General features: G+C 37.3%; 1 protein-coding gene across 1 annotated transcript in view; it reads left to right on the forward strand.

Annotated features, from left to right (window-relative positions):
* The window catches only part of LOC115627489 (innexin shaking-B), a 94,596-nt gene that overhangs the window by 22,413 nt on the left and 52,663 nt on the right, over nucleotides 1–19,520 (forward strand). The gene's annotated exons all lie outside the window — the stretch shown is intronic.

Genomic DNA, 19,520 nt, shown 5'->3' on the forward strand with positions numbered 1-19,520 from the left:
ATAAACAAATGGCCACTAGTGTAGGGTGCTTCATTTCATTTTACTTCCTACTCTTCCAAACTTTGGTTACGTGATTTTTTTCTTGTTATTTATTTTTTTCGCTTGGTCCTTTTCCTTCTTTTTCATGTTTTTGCCATTAAAGCTTGTTGTTATTGTTTTTTTTTTATCATTCCCGTGCCGGGCCGTTCCGTGCCGGCTCGTGTTGGCAACAGCAACAAACGATTTCGAGTGTGACGTGATTTGTGTAGAAGTTTTCTCCTTTGCTTATTACTTTTCCGTTGTTTCGTTGTGGTTGTCTTTTATGCGACTGTATGCTGCGCTCCCTCCACCATTGAGCACTTGGTTGGGCTAAGTTCTCCATTTCCCACCGAGCGAAAAATAAAGTAAGAAAAAAGAAATTGGTGCTAAGAGTGGCCCACTACGTAATGCCCTGTAGCTCATGACAGTTCAGACTAGAAGTACCAGATACCTCCTCAGAGCACCAGGTGCTAATTATCCTCAGATGATTTGCCCTTCTTGCGTATCCCTCGATGCCTCATGCTAGCACGAAACCACTCTATTAGTTTAATGGCTCTATTTAGTCAATTATTTACAACTGAAATCGGCATCTCAATACAAAACAGTTTGGTGGATTTCTGATCATAAAACACAGCCAGCTTTCAGAGCAGCTTAAAAAACGTTAGATTCTTACCTCTCTAATTCGACACGGCATTTACGAACCTATGACAAGAATTTAATTTATTTCAAACTTACTTAATTTAAGATTAGTTGCGAAAATACCTTTAAACTACAACGTGGTGAATAATATGACAAGCCTTTGAGATAAGTCGTTAAGCTATAAAAATAGTTCTAGTAGTCTATATATCTTTTTAGGTTCTTGTAACAGACAGAAAGAAGCACCTTCGCCCCAATGAATTTCCCAAGGATAACCAAATTTAAACAGAATTATCTTTTGATCAGTGATGCAAATATATATCCACACATCGATACATCGGTTTTCACCCAAGCGATTGTTTTCGATTTTAGATGTGTTTTTCTTCATTGATTTGATATGAATAAGACTCCAAGCATCGGTCTTTCGAATATCATTGTTTTAAGAAAATGAGCAAAACTAACAAAGTTAAACGTAATACTGTGTGCCCAAGTTTCGTACTTATAATCGTAAGTTATTATTTTCATTTCAATAGTTAAGTTATGAATTGTTAACATACCCTATATATAATAACATGATTATATGCCATCGAGAAATAATACTGGAAATATTAGTATAAGTTACAGCAGTATTGATTGGAATACTTAAATTTAAACAAAGAAATCAAAATCGGTGTGAAACAAACTTGTTCAAATTAAATATTATATTTATTTGAATTCAGAACTTCAATAATTTCCACACAAATCGGTGCATTGGTATCAAAATTTCTGATCAAATCGCAACTTCTGATGAAATTATCTTGGCGACTACTGCAGCTTTATAAAAACTTCCGATGTGGAAGTGAAGCCATGATTTGAAATCTAGCAATCACAAGCCTTGGACAATAATAACAAGAGAGAACGCTCCCAACAGTGAAATAGCCTGTACTCTCAACAAAAAAGGAAAATTAAAAAAAATAGTCTATCAGAAAAAAACACAAACTCGTCCTTTCTCGGACTTACGAGAATCTGAGAGATCCTTGCGTTTATATAGACGGACGGACGGACAGAGGCACATGGCTTTATTGACTCCACTTGCCATCCTGATCAATAATATATATACTATACTATACTATACTATTTCACTCTTTGGGTACAGGCTATAAAAATGTCGATTACAGATTATAGAAAGAATACTTTCCAAATCAAACAAATATTTTAACAATTTAAATCTTCTTTTCACTCACAACTGTAAATACAAATGAAAATTTGAAATGTCCTTCACTCTACAGAGCTTGCAATCTCTTAACAAGAAAGGAATGCTAAAGTCGAGCAGGCTCAACTCTTAAATACCCTGTACCACCCCACAAAAAATTAATTAAATTAATTTTATTAAATTAATTAATTTAATTTATTTCATTAATTAATTTAATTTAATTAATTAACTAAATTAATTTAATTAATTAACTAAATTAAATATAAAATATTCCATGCATGCATAGATACATTTACATCAGAATCGTGCCTTATGCGTGTTTGTGTACTTGTACATATGTATGTATGTGTGCATTGGGCCTGGTTATATGGCTATAACTTTCTTTCCGATCATTCTATCATAATGAAACTTGGTATACGGATATATAATTACTAACCTAATGTGACTACCAAATTTTAGTTCAAAATTCCAAGAATTACGGGAGTTATAGAAAATCAGTAATAGGGGGGGAGTGGGGGGGCGGATCAGAAAAAATTAACAAACTCGTCCTTTCTCGGTCTCAGGAGAATCTGTATACCAAGTTTGGTTATTCTAGCTCTTATACTTTCGTAGATCCTTGCGTTCATACAGACAGACAGACGGACAGACAGACGGACAGACAGACGGACAGACAGACAGACGGACAGACGGACATGGCTATATCGACTCGGCTTGTCATGCTGATCAAGAATATATATACTTTGTGGGGTCTACCAAGCCTCCTTCTGTGTGTTCCATGTGCACTCGCACAAAACTAATATACCCTTGTACCCTTTGGGTACAGGGTATAAAAATATATATATACCAATTATAAATGTATATACCAATTATTGTTTGTTTTTTTTACGGAATCGAAAGTGAATTCACGCCTGTAAAATAATTAAACGGTATAAACGGTTTATAAAAAAGTATTTGACCGATCGTATCGGCTTTCGTATTTACAACAACCACGCAAGGAAGACATGCTATGTACGAGTATTATTTGTTGCAATTATTATTGGGTGAGAAAAAAATCGGAATGAAAAAGTAAAAGGCACTTAGAGATCAGCAATATTCCAATAAAAATGAATGATATTTGTTTTGTACTTGTACAGTATGTATATACTACTAATCAGGAAAATGTAACTGAATGTGTTTAACATTCGATTATTTTTTATGGCAATTTTTTAAGGCAGAGTTACACTCTTTCGTAAATATAGGTCACTTTTGTGTGTAACTCTAAAGATGTTTAGCCCAGATCTTTCAATTACTGGAAGAAAGTCTCCTTATTTTCTCTGGGAATCTATACTACTATGTTTCTTAAGTGGCCGATACACATCGAACTTCTTTCCAAATGTTTTCTTCAGAGGATACAGAATTTCAAATTTATTCAGAGTGTTTTGCGAAAGCGTTGTACTTATTCACAATAACCCGCAAGCAAGTACGTGTATTGTGAATTGTACAAATTTATGCTCCGAAAAAATCAGGTCGCACACAAAAATTAAATTTTATAATACTTGTATGTCCCAAGTATATACATAGCTGTTATGTATGAATATGAAGTATGTGTCAAGAAATAAATAATCGTTCTTTCGCTGCGTTAGGCTTTTTGTGCCAACAAAACCACAGTATGTCTTTAGATGTTTATACACAAGTACATACTTGTATATAGGTATTTAAGGAAGGACGAGCGTTTGAGTGCATGTATAGCATTCTCTGTTCATTGTTTCTCTACTCTGTTTCATTTCTATGTCATTTCCGTTGCTCTTTTGTCGCTTGTGCGTCTGATGATGCCCCGGCATTTTACAGCTAATTTCAACTCAAAATTTTTGGATCGTGAGATTAGGCGAGGACAGCAAGCAAGCCAAAGTAGTAGGATGATGACGATTATGACGACACTGGTAATGATGATAATGACGACAGTGGCCAGCAAAGCAAGCGGCCATAAGTCATGCGCTGGGTCTGGGCCTGTCCTGGTCCTGGTCCTGGGCCCGCTTATGCAAATTTGTGCCAGCTGACAAATGGGACAGCATTTGCACAATGCCGCAACTTGAGTTTTTCTTTCTCTCTTTGTGTGTGTGTTTTTGTTTTTTTTTTTTTTTGGTTTTGTTGTCTTTTATTTTTGGTGCTGGGGCATGTCTATATAAATATCATTTTGTGTACTTTGAGCTCCTGGTATGGTGATTGCGAAACGTCAGGCTCACTCGACCGCTTGGCCTGACATGCTGATGATAAAGTGTACATTAAAAAATATATTTCCACTTGTCCTTTTGTTTCTTTTATCATTATTATCATTGCTTCTCTTGTTGTTTTGCTGTGTGTGTGTGTGTGTGTTTGTGTGTGTTGAACTCGCTTTGAATTTTAAACTGCAAAAATAGTTTGCGGCAGGTTCAAATCAATATGGCGGCCTCTGGCACACATAAATGGCAGCTGTGCGAGACTTCGAGTGCCAACGGATGTAGGGAACGATGTCAAACACGAAGAAGAAGCAGAAGCAGAAGCAGAAGAAGAAAATGGGGGAAGTGGAAAAGGATGGAGAGTAGTGTGGAGAGGAAGTAGAAAAGACGCGCGATAAGTGGCGGCAAAATAATGCTCGTTGTATATAATCATTATTGCATATTATTATATAATATAATATGCCATATAATTCAACACACATACTTATACACATGCACACATACACGTACTACTATGTATACTCAGGCACGTACACGTACGTAGCTGAAGCGTACAGTACATTAAGCTGTGTTCTCGACTCGACTCGACTCGGCTCGATTCGCCTTGCCCCGCCCCGTCCCCGATGGCTGCCTCTTGCTTTTGACTTTGGTTTGGTTTTGGACGCCATCGTCGTCATTCTTATCAACATGCTGCAAGCCGCTCAAATGAAGTCTTCTCTTTTAATTTTTCCTTTCTTTTTTGCCTGTGAGTGTGTCTGTGTGTGTGTGTGTGTGTGTGTGTGTGTGTGTGTGAGCAACGCACACACGCACATGAAATTATTTTCTTTATATAATAGGTGTAATAACTTTCATGTGTCGCATGGAATGTGTTATGAAACCCATAAGCGCGCTTACAAATGTATGTGGTAGCGTGTGTGTGTGTGTGTGTGTGTGTGTGCGAGTGTATTTGTGTGTCTGTAGCACTTAAATGGAATTGAGTGCGAGAGTGCGAGTGCGTTGTCCTCATTTAGTGCTTTTGCGCAAATCCCGCATAAAACAATAAAAATCGTTGTAGGTGAAGTGTGTAGTTCGCAATGCAGACAAGTGCGGCACACACGCTGCATGTGTGTGCGTGTGTGTGTATGTGTGTGTGTGTGTGTTTTTGATTTTTGTATATGTTTGTGACTTGCACTAAATCAAATGGACCAACAGATAAAGAACTTTAAAAGCGCAACAAGGCCGGGAAATGCCGCATAAAGAATTGTTTTCAAATGTTCCGGATCGTAAATACTATTATTCTTTGCTCTGAATATGCTTATATAGAACGTCTTTATAAGCATATACAACTAAGGCTCACATAAATGGAGCTACTTCGAACGGTTTTTAGCTGGCATAATCGAAGCATTGATTGCTCGCTCCAATGTACAGGACTGGGTCAGCCCCATGCAGAGCCAAAGACCACATAAGACCACAGAGAACTGCGGCCACTTAACCAGCACAACACACACCAGTTACTACATTAAAAAAAAGAAAGAAAAAATAACAGACAACAAACAACAGGCCAAAGGAAAAACAGTTGGCGCTCAAAGTAGGGCAAGGTATGCATGCAAGAGTAGCAGCGCCACAGCAGAATGTTGGTCGCGAGGGGTGCGGTGGCCCCGGAGGGGGGGGAGGTTGCCGAGGGAAGCAGCAGCTGGGCAGACTTGCATTGGCAATGGCAGGTAGTATGGTCTAATTAACAACAAAAAGCCAAATCTAAAGCTGAGGCAAAGTGAAAGGAAGCAGGCAAACGCAAGTACTTGAAGCAATTGGATGAAGGAAATGTTGGGTTAGGGAAAGGGTGACGGTGATGGAGATGGTGAAGGTGGATCCATGGGGCTGTTCTGCAGGCAAAACAATCGAAAAATAGTCAAAGCAGCAATAAAAATGGCCAAGTCGGTTGAATATCGTTGGCAAACGTGGCGGTAGGGTGGGGGCAGGAAAAGGAACCAGCAACAGAGCTCAAGGATTGCATTTGTAGTTGCTATTATTATTATTATTATTACAGTTGTTGTTATTTTTGTTATACCTCCACTAAAGCTATTGCCATAGTTATTGCTATTGTAACTGTTGTCGTCGCTAGCGCTGTGGCTCCCTGTTGTTGCATTCTAATAATTGGCGATCTATTACTACTGCGACTATAGTACAACTATTGTGCTCGGTGAGCCAAACGAAGCGAACGCAAGTGGAACGAACCGAACAACAGTGGCAACAACATGATGTTGATGTTGATGTTGGCAATGACAATATTAAACATCATAGCCATGACGATGATTATTGCATTACTGTTGCTGTGGTTCGTTTCCCATTATTCAGATGCATTCACATTTGCATTCAGCCAGCCAGCCAGCCAGCCAGCCAGCCAGCCACTCAACAACCGTTCGTTGTGTGTGTGCGTGTGTGTGTATGTGTGCCTTTGTTGTGAGTCCTTTTTTAACAATTGCCCGAGTAGCATTATGAAATTATGCACAATTATTTTGGCATTGGCATCTTTGCCATGCAATTAAGTCGACGACTCAGCAATTACGCTAAGTGCTGCCAACCACTCACTCATTCAGTTAGTCAATCGGTCAAACGTCCAGGCAGCAAGAAGTTCCCTTGAAGGACTTTGCGCAATTGTTTCAGGAGATCTCGAGTAGGGTGTTGAGGTGAAAAAAGGGCGTAATATTCTAAGATTATTGCAAAGCTGGGCTGGCCTGTTCAAGTTGTGGCCACTAACTGAGTTGCATATTGAACAAGAAAAGGAATAGTTTTGTTAATTAAATAATAGAGCAATAAATTGAATCATTAGTGTTGAGGGTTCTTGCAAGTGAAAAAATTAAAAGCAAGAGGAAACATTGAGGTTGATCGAAACTCTGACTCTGTCTAAGGCATACTCGTAGAACATGTTTGCAAAGCATTTTTAAAACTCAAAGAGTTTTGTTCCAAAAGGGGTGGACCTTTTTAAAGAGGCTTTGCCGATTATCTTTCAGTCCGTGGAAAAACCTAAAGGATGTCTGAAAAATACGAAAAGCTAATACAAGTATTGGTCATATTTTTAAGGAATTGTTGGTTATCCTTTCATCTGGGAGAAAATTGTAACAAAAGGGACTTGATACATCTTCCATTACTAGCCGGGAAAATTATATTATTGTATATTATATTCACCTGCATAGTTTGCACAGCTTATCGGCATCCTTAATGAATGCGCACGAGTCCTTCAGCGAGTCCAGCTCAGTAGCGCTCTTTCCATCGAATGTATTATGTCGGCCGTCCGTATGATCACCTAGATCTCAGAGACTACAGATAGAGACACCATATAAACTGGAATGATTTAGTGATTCGTGAGCAACTACATGATTTGGCTAGAACGCAGGGCAACGATTTTTTACAATGTATTGTCAGGAAGGGAAACAGGAAATGTTGAGTGACGAAATGTTACTCTTATACTTATATATCTAATCAGTTGGAACTATTCCTCTTTGAAAAATAAGTTCCACATTTCTTCGATGGATGTGCGATAGTTCGTGTCTGGCTAGGTTAGTCCTGGTCGGAAATAATACTTTTCCACAGGCCGTACAGTAGGGAATATTGCTGTCTCCACTACTCCTTTTTAGCCTGCTGGTGTTGGTGATACGGTTTTTTTCTGATACACACCCCCACTCCCCCGCAATTTGTGTTTTTTCCATAACTCCCGTTATTTTTGGAATTTTGTACTCAGATTTGGCAAATACCTGCAGTTAGTGATAACGAGTCTCTATGCCATTATGATAGATTAGACGAAGTTATAGCCATAAATACAAGTATTATCTTTGCCGAAGCTCTGCCCGCAGCTGTTATTGTTGTTGCTGCTTTGGTTTAATTTTGTGCTGCATAGATACATGTATTTGTATATAAACACGCACAGACACGATTCTGATGTAAATGTATGCTGTATAAACTGTACATAAACATGTCTTCACTTTTGTATGTATTTATGTTTTAAATATTTTTTATATAATTTAATTAAATAATTTAATTTTTTTAATAATTTTTTTCTTAAATTTTGCTTGTTTTGTACTCTCCCAGGCTATTTTACTGTCGGACTTGCTCGACTGTCTTTCTTGTCTTTTTTATTGATTTAAAAAACAAAATTTTATTTCAAACCTTAGATTCCTTTTGGAAAAAATAGGTTAATAGCAGGGCACAATATTGAAAATTGAAAAAGTAAAACTGGCAAAACTGTCTCGAAATGTGTATTATGAAGAACTAAAAATTCAAACAACGGATATTTTATTTTATTATGTATATCTTTTATTATATCCTTCGACCGTTTTTTTTGGGGCTTAATTCAAATACCACTCCACGGAAGAACTTTTAAAGGACAATCTTGCTTTAAAACTGTTTAAATTAGTTGGCGACTTATTCTAATGCTAATTCTTTATACGCATGCTTGAACTAAAATTGCAATAATAAGTGGCATGTACTTAAATGCAACGGCAGCTTTTTCTCCCATTTATGGTACGAAAGCTGCTCAAGTTTTCGTGGCATCAGCCAAAAGTTCAACGAGTTCAATTCTTGTTCATTGGCCGGCGAACAGGCATCAGGAAGCCCAAAAGTCTGCCAGGGTAGAGTGATGGATAGAGGGAGAATGAGGGATATGTATAAGGAGGAGATGGGGACCGTCAGTAAAAGTTTTCTTAACTGCCATGACAACCATAACAATCTGTATTGCCACGCTGTGTTGCTTCTGCTTCTAATTGCGCTTATTACGCTAACTGTTGACTGTTGACTGCTCTCTGTTGGCTGCAGTGGAAAAAATCTCGCAACAGTACAGATATGGTCTTACAATATAAAATAACAATTTCAGTGTAATTTCATGCCTGCAGTTACCATCGAGCCCAGCACCATGGAATTACACGGCGCTTACGCCTGCCTGCCTGGCAACCAAGCGACTACACTTGCAGAAAAAATTGTGAACTTGAAAACAAAGCAGAATTAGAGATGTAAGGACATGATTCGAAGACTTCTTTCGTTACATTTTCTTTTCTATTTTTTGTTTATTCCATATAATATTCCATAAAAGGATATGTTTCTCCGAAAGGAGAAAAACAACTTTGAAAATATGGGCAGTATTGACGAAATTCTGTAGCGAGGGCAGGGGGAAAAAATAAAAAAATAAAATAAATTAACATTCTGCAGCAATATCCTTTTTTTGTTACTTGTGAATGGTGAAATAAATAAATAAATAATTTCAAAAATAATACACCTAAATTGTGTATTGTATAACGTTAATATTTTTAAGAAATAACCAATTTAACAATACATGCATATATTTTTATTTGCTTTTTGTTTTTCGCACGATGACTATATACAAGCAAATAAAACACAACACATATAATAATGATTATTCATTAAGTTTTAGTTTTTGATCAGAAATATAATTCGAGATGTAATTTTGCATGAACATGTTTTTAAGGTATGTTTTTTTGAGCCCAATACTGTACTATAAGGGTTCATCCTGGCTTATTGTTTAAGAATATATACTTACAACTTAAAGCATAATCATTTTTTTATGAGTTTTCTTTTTTTGCTCGCAAAAAATGATTATTGATTGAGCTGTAAAGTATAACTCAAAACTATTAATAAAACGGGTAGATATGTATGTACTTCTAATGAAGGATATGGCATAATTCTCGTTTTCTAAAATCTACTATAAGTGAATGATTTTTTCGTTAATACAGACAAAATAATCATGTTGAAAAAAAGGTATAGCAATGGGGTCTTGAATTCTCTTGTTCCATTCAATGCTTTTTTCCGTTCAGTGTTTCAAATGTTTGCGGAAATGACTCGCTAACTCTGGCAAGATGCAGCACCCGCTCGCAAACACATACACTTGCATACCCATAAACATAAGTCTGTATGAGGATTTTACAAGTTGGTATGCGGCGACGCGTCGCGTCATTTTATTTTGCCGTCCGCCCACCCCCCTACGTATTTATACATATGTACGTACATATGTATCCACATACTTGTACATATATGTGGATAGTACATACGACTTGCCTTTCTTTACAAGCTTGCTCAGAGCTTTTCATGTTTGCTATTGCATACTTTCGAGCGCTGCACACACAGACACACTCACACACATACGCACACATGCATACACATGAATATATGTATCTCCTGCTCATTTTATGCCGTTTGTTTATAGTGCAGTTATTTGTATGTGCTCGTACATAATAAGTGAAATTATGCCCACGCTTCATGCCTTAGCATTCACTTTCGACTTTCATGGCCCACACGTGTAGCGGTAATGGCCATATATGTACATATGTACGTATGTGTATGTATGTGTATAAGTGCGCGCTTGTGTTGGTGTGCTGGAGAAAATTCTTTTTCATTAACTGCCCCGGCCCCGACCCCGGCCTCGGCTGCGGCCTCGTCATTTTCTTATTCTGTTGATCGCATGCCATCCACTATTTGCAAGCCTATCCTTCCACCACTCCGCCAATTGGCCAATTATCGGGAGAGATAGCAGCGGGGCCCATCGGCCCGTGCGGATGCACGGCGAGCGCAGTCGGACCTCGTCATTGGCGTTCTGCACGCGGCGCTGATATAATGAATGCAATTTATAGTTCAGATTCCAGCTTCCTCTTGCCTCTTTGAGACTCTTTGCTTCTCTGTTTTTCTTTTGTTTTGGTCGTGCAAAATGACAATTGGCTTAATCATATGTTTCTGGTAGCAAGTACGTGATGTGATGTGTCTCTGTGTATGTGATTCGGAACTGCGCAGTAAACAATAACAAATAATGCTGAAGGGCAAACTTTAAGAAACTTAAAACAAGAATAGTATCATAGCATAAATATATGTCTTAACTTCATTATTATTATTAATTTTTATCTGTAATTGAGTTTCTTTATTTGACAAAAGCCGAAGAAAAGCAGTCCTCTCGACTTGCAAATTATTCCATGCTTCCTTATTTATCTTACGAATTTTAAGATAAATCTTAATTACATACATTTTGAAAATGGGAAACCCTTATTCCAATCACAATTATTACCACTTAAAAACAGAAAAAAAATTAGGCACTGCGCAATTTATTTGAAACACACGCATATGTACAGCTGTTGACAGCTAATTAACAACGGCTAGAATTGAAGGGATTTTTCGACTCTCATAATAACTACAGTTGGTCTAACGGTACCTAATCACCACTTATCTCTTCTTTAACTATTCCTTTTTATCAATATGTCGCAGTTTTAATATGAACAACAACGTTTAATTATTAATTTCGATTTTTAAGTTGAGATGTGGGATTTTGCCGTGCCAGCTAATAAGCAACGATTTCAAAAAGGGTTAAAATTTTTGCATTCATCGCACATAACTTGCTATAATACTATGTGTATATGTTTTCACATATTTTTACTAATATCTAAAAAATAACTATAATAACAGTATTGTTAAAATATTACGGGGGGCATTGATTTTTTATGAAATGGTGTGAGAGTTAGGTCTATTGAATCTTTACCGTGTGGGCATGTCATGAACTTTGATTTTGATTAAGAAATAATCGAATTAGGCTTTGGAGGATTGAAAAGTGGAAAAGTGTTTCGCGTGAACCCAAGACAAAAGCCTAAAATATAATGAGTATAACATACAGATAGCTTAGGTTATTCTTTATAGTTGGATGGCATTTATACTTGTAGCAATATTTTCTACAGTTTTGAATTCTATCCAGAATGGTAAATTCTTTTTTTCATCAATAAAAAAAGTATTACAATAGTTGACTTAAACTAAATAAAACTTAAGAATAAACTAGATCGAGTCATCTTGTCATTCTGATCAAGAATATATGTACCTTTTGGGGTCTGCCACGCCTCTTTCTGCTTGTTACATTTTTTACATCCCACAAACCTAGCATACTCTTGTACATTTCATGTACAGAGTATAAAAAGCCTATAGAAATTACAAAAATATCTAATATCAAATCCGACTGGGTGGGACGATTTTATTTTCCAAACGGCCAGCTATGCCCCAATTCACAGAACAGAGTAGTCAGTGACGTTATAAGACCTATTAAAAAAGAAATATAGATGAATAAATAACAATAATAAGTAATGAGTAAATAATAATTAATAATTAACAATGAATAAGTAAAATTAAACAAGAGAGAACGCTACAGTCGAGCAAGCCCGACAGTGTAATACCCTGTACCCAGGTAAACTTGCGTCACTGAGTTATATGCGCCCATAGCAGCAGCAAAAAGAGGAAGAAGAAGAGCGAACTTGTTGCTGCAGTTTGTGGGGGTTGTACTGGCGAGAATTTCTTTCGCTAATAACTTTTCTTAGAATTGACCGAATTGAATAAAATTTTGAACAACAGTAGACAATTATATATAAATTATGTGTGCAAAGTTTAGTTTAGGTAGCATTTTAAATGTGGACGCTATTGACGAAATTCTGTAGCGGGGGAAGGAGGGGAAAATTCCAAAAAATAAAATAAACTCGTCCTTTCTCGGACCTAGGAGAATCTGGATGCCAACTTTGGTTATTCTAGCTTTTATAGTTTCTGAGATCCTCGCGTTCATCCAGACGGACAGACGGACGGACGGACGGACATGTCTAGATCGATTTCTCTCGTCATGCTGATTCAGAATATATATACTTTATGGGGTCGGAGATGCTTCCTTCTGCATGTTACATACTTTGCACAAACCTAATATACCCTTTTTACCCTACGGGTACAGGGTATAAAAAGTAAAGTATTTTAAATACTTGAAACATAAAATATAATTAAAAGCTGTGTCGCAGTATTACTGATCCGGTGGGGGAAATTAAACTTCTTTAGCATTTCACATAAATTATAAGATAACTAATTTTTTTGTTACACTTTACAATTCCTGAATTTTTTGCTTTATTCCGGCTACTGCACGTACCTAACCTTACATTCCAACATTTAACAAACGAATGAATATTCAAACTGCACGACAATAGGATACTTGAAGATCGATAGCCAAGAAGCATGCAAATTTGAAATATCGATTATATTAAACGTTTTGGCCTAAGCCCTCACAGCTTATGATGGCATCAATAAATAACAAATGAATTCAAAGGGCAAGGTGAAAACAGCACAAGCCAAAAATCGTTGTTAAATGTCCCAGATACAATATGTATATAGTTATATATATACATGTATAGTATAAATATGTATAAAAATATATACACGTATGCATATTTAAGAAAAAAAATGGCGACAGGCAAACGAAGTTGCCTTGCCAGCGCATATTTCCGTTTCCTCAGGCGTCATTTATTATTAATGAAACATTCAGAGCACCAGTTGCGAAGTGTCAGTGTGTGTGTGTGTGTGTGTGTGTGTGTGTGTGTGTGTGTAGGTGTGTGTGTGTGGGTAACTGTATTACCTCTTGCAGCTGCCTGCCAGGCGCCTGCTTTGTTTCAACTTCTGTTATTTTTATTCACATATAGTATGTATGACAGCGACGGCGTCGGGTTTTGTGCACTTTGCACTCACGCACCTGCAACACCCAGCCACACCCCTACAGCCCCACACCCCTACACCCCCACACACCATTCTCTCACCCCGCAAACCACACCAACACCCTCAGAAATGCCCAATCTGATTGCTTTCAAAGCACAAGTGCTTCGCCGCCCACTCTGACCTATAGAATTTAATGCTCCAACGAAAATGGCGGACGAGAATTAAATAAATAAAATGAAATTGCAAACAAAAACGCACAAAAAAAGGTAAGACGAGGTAAAAAAACAAAACAAAATGTCGCTGAGGTAGGCAAAGCGCAAAATATACGGACTTACAAACACAAAATACAAATGAAAATACTTAAAAACGAGGAGGCAACATTTTGGAACTTGTCTTCGCATTGTTCGATGCTGACTTGCATATTGCGGCGTTGTTGTTGTTGTTGGTGTTGTTGTTGGTGTTGTTTGTCTTCAATACGCCACCGTCTTTTTTTATTGAAATTAGTTGACCTTTTTTCTTTCGCTCGGCCTGTTTGGGCGACTCGCGCTTTTAATTTATTATTATTTCTTAACCGCGCTCACCTTTATTCCCTCCCCCTTCTCCCCGGCACTCTCTTTCTGACCATCCTGTTCTGTTCGGTTCTGTTTTGTTTTGCTTTCGAGGGTAATGTTAAATGGTAAAAAATAAATCTTGAAATTGACTTTCTGCGCACCATTGTGGGCGGCTCGATGTTGTTGTTGTTGTTGTTGTTGTTGCTGTTGCTGTTGTCACTGTCGTTGTTTCCTTTTTACAAACTGTCGCCCTTTTGAGTTGCCGCTGACAGCGTGAAAATCGAGATAAATGTGTTTTGTGTGGTTAAAGAGCAGTTTATTTAATTTTAAAAAGAAAAACATAAGATAAAAAGGTAGCAGGCGACCCAAAGTTAAGCGAAGAAAAAACAAATAAAATGAAAAAGGACAAGCGCGGCGATCTCTGAAAAAATAATGAAAAAAAACAAAGCAAAAAATGAAAATCTTGTTTACAGATACAAATCTTTAAGTTTGTTTTGGCACTTTCCGCAACCCCGAGTCCAGACATTATTTGTGATCCGAGTGGCGATGAACAATTTCGCAAAAGCAATTAGTGGAGCAGTTTTGTTATTACGAATAAATATAATATGTCGATTTACTAATGTATTTTATGATCCGAATTAACATCGAGGAAACAAAAGAAAATGCGACTTAAAAGCCTAAGAGGATATAAAGCTATAATGCTCCCAGTTGAAATGCCACACCTTTAGGTCATGTCATTATTTTGAATCTGCGCCCAGTCTAATTTATAGACTATCACTACCCTAATTATTATCTATTATCTCGCATTAGCGTCCATTTGATCGAAAATGCATGCATTGCATATACGCAGTGAAATACTCAAAAAAACACGAACATGAAAACATTCGGTTGCAATCACGCAACTAATACGCCATTTCTTGATTGATTTGTAAAAGGACATATTTGGTTTGCTGAAAGTAGCGAAGTGTTGCAGGATTTATGGGACCCACAATTTGTGCACATTCCTAATGGACATGATGAGACAAACCGATCTAGCCATGTCCGTCCATCTGTATGAATGCATCGAAGCGGTTGGGCCGATTCTCGCCTTTCCCCGCGAAATAATTTTGTCAATACTCTGCACAATTCCGAAGCTACATACGCAGGACCTTTGAATATCTTAAAATAAAGGGGTACCGAAGCAAAAGCAAACACATTTATTATTTTCTGTTAACGTTTCAAAATTTCATACACTAAACAAAAAAAGAATTATGAAATTGAAGGAACATTATTAATTTCATTAAAAATTGTTTACACTGAGCAAATTATAAAATATATACCTTAAAGAGAGATAATGCATGCTACATTCTGGCTTAAAAATGTCCATTCCTATAAACTGAATTTAGGAATAGCAAGCTATCTTGGTCCATGTGCATTCCGCAAGGAGCGAACATTACTATCATGATTATTTTCAGTGGTTGCACTTAAAAAACTCTACTCTTTATAAAGAAGTTTGTAATTTTTCATTGGTTTTTCTTTTTTTTCCACGCTTTTAAATTGACAATACAAAAAAAAATGTATGCATGCATCGTAGCGATTTATGATTTACGTTTGCCGATTGATGATTTTGATCTGCTGACCGCTTGTTATAACTGTTTTACAAAAATATTGTGATTTTAGTATTTCTTGTAAATGTTCGCTTTGAGCTCATTCCTTCATAATGAGTGCAAGTCAACATACTTGTAGGAGTGTGAACGAACAAGTACTTATTACTCGTCACAGTTCTCTTGTGGGAATTAACACATATGCATCACTTAAATAGCAACAACAGTTTTTAAATTTTATTACAATTATATCCTGAAGTTTCCATTTTCTGCAAACACGTTTTTCAACTTTCCAGAAGATATGCGTTTCATCAAGGACCATTTCTTTAATCCTTTAACTATTCTGTGGTGGTGAGCTTTATAGCATGAACAAAAAACGAAACAATAGTATATCTGGGCTTTTAACGGGCACAAAATATAAAAGTATTTTCATTCGACAGTATTATTCTACGAATTATATATTATTCCAGTTATAAACCGTATGCATTTTATGCTTGGAACTTTGAAAAATATGAATAGCTCCTAAATTCCAGAGATTCTTATTGAAGGAGGAACACCTCCCTGTTGGTGCTAGACCCATGCATTTTTAGTTGCACTTTGGGAGAAAAAAATATATATATATTAAAGCCCTTTCCTGGCCTTAAAAGGACTTGCAATGGGTATGCACACATACATTAAATAAATATTTAAAATTTGGTTTCCTCCGTCTGGCATCAAATGCCTCAAACATTACTTAAAATTCTGCACGAAATAGGTGTCTAGCAATGGCAAGGTTAAAGAGCTATCTACATCCAATTGCCGAGTACAGCACGACGCCTTGCTCTTCCCACATCTTCACTACAACTTTTCAATCTTTTTTTATAATCAGATAAATATATATATGTAAATGAAGAAGAAGACGCACTCACATAGAATTTGATTAAATAAACTGCTAATCCACAGAAGATCACAGAAAATCTCGCGGGGTGTTTAAGTCAATAGAAGTGGCTGGAAGCTGCTTAACCAAATAAAATGGGTTTACCGGAACAGCCGCACCGATAGACCCACACTCCCTGACCCCCGCATAGAGTCCAAGTGTGCGGGTACTCGTATGCATGGAAGGGTGGGGGTGGGGGTGGGGTGTGTATGCAAATGGGCGTCCCCATGTGCCACTGTGCGAAATGTTGACGCAACACGAGCACAAACATTTAACGATTTCGTGGATTTAGCTAAAGCTGTGTACCGCCAGTAGATGTGGCTTAACATCTGGTATGAAGCTGGAATCTGACTTTAAAAAAATGGCTTAAGAGAAAATGTAAAACAAATGTACAAACTTGAGATGAATTTGTATATGAGATGAATTTTCGATTTTAATAATTTTTTAATTTTTTAAACAATCGAAAATTTATTTAAATTCAACGAACCCCAAATGGCCGCAATCTTTGTATGAGGAAGAGCTGCAAAAAGGATTGATTCAGAATCGATTTAAAATTCTAACACCTTAACGGTTCCACATTCCATTTCTTTTTTTAAGAAAAGGAGCTCGGTACAGATTAGGGATGTAAGTCGGAGCGAAACATGGATGTCTATATCTGTACTAGGATGTTTTGTACAGATTGAACCGACTGGCTCTGTTTTGTGTTCCCCAATCAGTTTTGGCAACATTTTAGAAGGAAAACGTCTGATTTTGGCGGGAAGAAGAGTGAAATAAAGCTTAAAATTGTACAAAAAAGCGTAAAACAGCTGCATTTCTTTTTGCAGTAAATGCATTTTCCAAGCTCATTTTTTATCATCTTGGTGAACATTTTAAATGGTATGTGAGCGTTTTGTTCTGTGTCGTCGTATGCGCAATGCAAAAGTTGCTCAAACACCTCCGCATTTTTCCTTATATTCCTTCGATATGAATGCATTCGCACCTTTACAAGTAACGCGCACTTTTGAGATAAAGATGGTCTAAACTAGTGGTGCCATTCGCAAATATTGGTTTAACCTAATGATAAAGGTGCCACGTTTCCTCTTTGTTCTACATAAATGTGGGCCAAATAGCAAAAAGCGGATAAATGCTTCTCGCAATTTCGAATTGTTGCCGCAATTTGATTTCAAAAACAACCAGATTTGACGGGAAAAAAGCCAAATTGGCTGCTCTGTCCCCAACCTATGAACTTTGCCGTCTGTCGACTGTCGTTTGTCGTCTGTCGGCAAACTGGTTTGTCACAGCTTAAATGCTTAGGCAATAAAATTCAAATAAGGCGCGTAGAGTGCGTAAGATTACGCGTGTGTGTATATGACTATATATACTATATATATATATACTTGTATATACTAGGGATGTGTGTCAGTTGATGCCTATGCCACACATGCGAACCACTGAGCCACTGAGCTGGCTGGTTGCTGGTTGCTGACTGTTGCTCGTTCCTGGTTGCCGGTTTCCGGTTGCTGTGCGGCTGGGGCAGAGTCCTGCAACTGGCTTAGCACAATTAAACGATAAGCGTAATCTACGGCGTCAATTCGCTGTCACAGTTGGCAAAAATTTCAGCGCCATCGCACATCACACATCACAGCAGTGCCACAAAGATGGCTGCGGCATTTCAATTAGGCAAGTTTTTTTGTTGGCATGGCCCATTGCGTGGCCTTCGCGCATATTTCATGAACTTGTGCAGTAAAAATTTGAAAAACTACATACACGTCAAAGCGGCGGCAACAAAAATGCCACTCGAAAGCCTCACCCCCCCTTCCCCCTTGCCCCACACACACACACACTCAGCGCCTGCCATGAGCCATGAGTGCGAGCAATTAGCCCAACGGCATTAACTAAGTACACAAAAGTGTTTCCGTTTAGGCAGCGTCAAGTGACAATTTGGCGTCCTGAGGTTGTTTAAATTTAGACGCCGCACCAGCGCATGTGTGTGAGAATAAGTGTGCTTGTGTGTGCGCTTGTGTGGGTGTGTGAGTGTGTGGGTGTGCGCGTGTAAAGTGGCTATAAGTGTCGTTGGCTCTACCAGCGGCAGATGGCATGGCGGCAGATGGCATGGCGGCAGCTGGCATTTGGGGCCCTCAGCACCCAAGATCCTGAAACATTGTGACTGAGCTTGGCATATACTCGTAGTATAGTATATAAGCAGATGATGGCATACAAGTATAACTGTGGCTGCTAAGGCCTTCAAAAAAGGATTCTATCGCTTGAATTCGGAACTTGAACTGGTTTTATTTTTGAATATGATATATATTCTACATTATACATATTCTACGTTCTACAAGTACATCGACTTTCTCTTTTCAAAGTTCACTTGGAATTCATATTTGAATCTCCTATTTAATTACTACCTATTTACTATTCACTTATTATTTGTTTACTACTTATTTACTATTTATTTAATAATATATATTTTTTAATATTTTATAACTATTTAACATTTAGTTATTATTTATTTAACATTTATTTACTGCTTAATTATTATTTATTTATTTACTATTTAATTACTATTTATTTACTTTCTGACAAAGGGCGCTCAATTTAAAAGATGGACAAAAAAAGAAAAACAATGAGAAATAAAAACGACAAGATTACATTCTTTAAAAAGTATAGATAAAGTGCAACTATTACAAAAATTCTAAGGTAGGTCGCACAAAAGTCTCATACATAATTCGAGTTGTGTAGGGTCTTCAAATTCTTTCGCCCATTGTTTCACAAAGCCTAGAAAGCCATTCTCTTTATTAACAATAGCGGAGATATGTTCGTTAAAACACGTTAAACAGGCAGAAGAAAGCATTTCCGACCCCATAAAGTATATACTTGTATATTCTGAATCAGAATGACGAGAAAATTCGATCTAAACATGTCCGTCTGTCTAGATGAACGCCTGGATTTCGGAAACGGTTTATGTACGAACAT

Source organism: Scaptodrosophila lebanonensis, unplaced genomic scaffold (assembly GCF_003285725.1).
Source record: "Scaptodrosophila lebanonensis strain 11010-0011.00,11010-0021.00 unplaced genomic scaffold, SlebRS2 tig00000096-arrow-pilon, whole genome shotgun sequence".
Lineage (NCBI taxonomy): Eukaryota > Metazoa > Arthropoda > Insecta > Diptera > Drosophilidae > Scaptodrosophila > Scaptodrosophila lebanonensis.